Genomic DNA, 3,320 nt, shown 5'->3' with positions numbered 1-3,320 from the left:
CCACCTAACTAATGCCTTTGACCGCCTTGACAGATTTGACACCGGGGCGCCTTCGCCTTGGGCTCCAAAGTGTCCTTTTAAGAACACATAAAGACAAGCCTAACGTCACAGACTCACAGGATTATAATGCTTATGAGCAATTTATAAAAAGAAAAACTCTATAAATAACAGAATACATATTCACAATGTGAAAATTCTGTTCTTGAAACAATAAATGTCTTACCTGTTAGAATGGCAATATCTTGAACAAGAGCTTTTTGCCTTCATCAAAACATGGTGCTTTGATTACAGCAACATTGGTGGTATCTCATAGCTTGTTCACAACAAGGGCATCCAAAGCGCTTGATGACATCTTCGGTAATAATAAGTAGCGGCGATCGCGAATTGGGTTGTCTTCTCTAACAAAGGATTTATATCTCTTGTCGATGAAATATTTTGATCATCACCAAAACCTTTGCATTTTCAAACACAAACAATCAACTTCTCGGACTTGTCTGGCGTGGGAAGATGTAGCCTCTACCAATTTAATATAATACACCAAAGGATAGCGAGATCTGAGGGAACCACAGCAGGACATAAAAGCCATGCACCATTTACGCATGGATAGAAAAACTTTTAGGCAAGGACGTCGTGCAAAGATACAAACCTCCACTCTTTCAACATCAACTGTTGTCACCAAGGATGATGAAGAGTCAATACACAAAACACCATCTATAACACCCCGTGTTTTTATTTAATATTTTTCTAGTACAATAAATAATAAGAAGAATAATAATAATAATAGACAAAAAATAAAATTAAATTAAAAAAAAAAGGATAAAGATTATAAAGAGATAGGGTCAAGTGGATAAACCTCATTCCCTATTTTTCGGGGTGGTTTTAAAACAAAAAGAAAAGAGTTCAACCGTAGGGTTGATTGGGACACACAGAGAAGAAAAAAAAAAGGGGAGTTTTTTCACATAAAGGAGAAGGGAGAATTCTTCTTTGGAAATCTATTGATAGATAGCTGCGAAGTGTATAACGGCAAGCCAGTATCTTCTCCGTTGAAGTTACACTTCTATTTTCTTTTCGCAAGTGCTTTCGATCAAGTCTTTGCTTTCTTTGGTCCAAAGATAAGTTTCACCTCTAATGTAAGATTTTGTAGCTCCCGTTCAACATCTCGAATTTTAGAATAGTTCTCTTGAATATATGGTGCTAAAATATTATTCGTACTTGTCCTCATTGTTGAGTATTATTAGTAATTGTAAACATCTTATTCGGTCTTGTCAAGGTTCACAATTTGGTACCTTGGATTAATTTAAGGCACTCTAGCACCCTCTCTTTTGTCCAAGTTATTAGATGAAACAAGACATAGCCTGGTCAAAGTTCATAATTTCATAATTTGATATTCTCCTAATAAAAAAAAAAAACGTCACTGTTTCAAAGAACCTCTCGGAAGGTTTGAGTTCAAAGTGCTCAAAGACCACAAGCTCCATTATTTGTAGAGTCCTAATTTCAAAGAGGCGAAATTTTGGCGGGTTAAGCCTGCAAATCTAGAGATGGAGGCACTACAGTCTCCTCCATTTTAACTGCTAATGATAAACAAGCTACAACCAATAATTGTACTACCCAAGCTCTACCACTAGGGAGTTGGGTTTGTGAGAAATCAATCTAAGTAACTAATTGATAAGTGGGTGTTGAGGGAGATGAAGGAGACTAGGATATAGTGCTCCAGGGGTTAAGTTGTGTTTAAGTTGGGTTGAAATACTTATGGGGCTTGGGCCGGTTTTAAGTTTTTTGTGGGTTGGGTCCTTTTTATTTTAAGTGGACGGGATTCTATTAATTTAGATGGGATTTGGATTAGAGTTTGTTTTGGGCCAAATCTGTGCCTGGTTTGGAATTGAGTTTTCACCTAGTTAGGGTCAGATTCAAACACCCGCCAAAACATGAAAAAGTGAGTTTTTAGTGTCTTCTTTCCAACCCAATCGACCTCGTTGCATTCCGAGGTCTATGGAGATAGATATAAGGTTTGGAAGTTTGACTGGCAGAAAATAGTGCGTCAGAAATCAGTTTCTTTGCACTGTATTCGAGCCTAGTTTTAGCACATTTAGAATGAGATCGGGTATGTTTGTAAAACATAAGAAAGTAAGTTCTGTGTGTCAGCTTTTCAACACAAAAAGCCTCGATGTATTTGGACACCTGTGGAAAGCGTGGTGTCATTCGAAAGATAGTCTGTCAGAAATCTAGTTTGCTGAATATTAGGATTTTTACCGTTTTCAACTTAAGTTTTCTTCTAGATAGGCTGAGGTTGGGACTTCGAGTTCCACATGAAAAAGTATGTCTACATACCCTAGTTTCTAGATATTAAGTTACATGTCATTTGGCTGAATGTAGAAAAAAACTATAGCATTGACTATGTGGCTGATAAGAACTACGAAGACTTGATTCCAATCTTAAAAGATTTCGATACGTAGGCAGCTTTGAGCAAAAGTGCAGCCACTACACTATATCTATAATATATATTAGTTTGTGTGATAACTATGTGCTTGTGTTAGAAATTACTATTGTTTTGAGACTGCATAAATATATATGTGTGAGATAGAAGTTGTATATGAATATGTACTTTAGTATATGTGGATCTGTTTTGGACATTAGTGTGTGTGGAGTTGAATTTGGGCAAATGAACTATTTGTTTACGATATTATGTACATGAGTGTGGTTATGTAAATTGTATTTGTTTGATTATAAGTTTGTTTACATTCAATGATATTTAAGTGCTTGATTTGCCTTGACGCGTGAAAATGACTCTCTGCATGTGTGGTATGTTTTGACATGAGTAATGCTAGTATAATTACAAGTGATAATAATGTTTTAATGTGTCGCCCACATCTTTAGAACTCTCCACTCGGGGATTTGGTAATGAGATATTATGACTTGTGATGTCATGTGATAGATGGGTATTCATTGAATGTGCCATGAATGACCCGGGTATTCATTGAATGTGCCATGAATGACCCAATAGTTTGGACTGCCCTAGAGAGGAACTAAGGTATTCGCCTTGCGGGTTGGTCGTATTCCTTGAATGTACAGGAATGTAGGTTTGGGTATTCCTTGAATGTGGCGGGAATGACTCAGGTGACTCAGGGCATTCATTGAATGTGCCATGAATGGCCCGTTAGTGTTATGATGGAGGCGATATCCCGCTTGGGACATATGTCTTGTAGTGGTACTCGGTGTGAGTGAGGCACACGGATATGTGTGATTTGGCAAATGTGTGTAGTGCAAATCGTGGAGTAGGAACTAAAGGTTGGGCTGTGTCTTTGAATAAATGAGTTAACGAG

The sequence above is a fragment of the Coptis chinensis genome, chromosome 8, assembly GCF_015680905.1.
Source record: "Coptis chinensis isolate HL-2020 chromosome 8, ASM1568090v1, whole genome shotgun sequence".
NCBI lineage: Eukaryota > Viridiplantae > Streptophyta > Magnoliopsida > Ranunculales > Ranunculaceae > Coptis > Coptis chinensis.
This window is presented reverse-complemented; position numbering follows the sequence as displayed.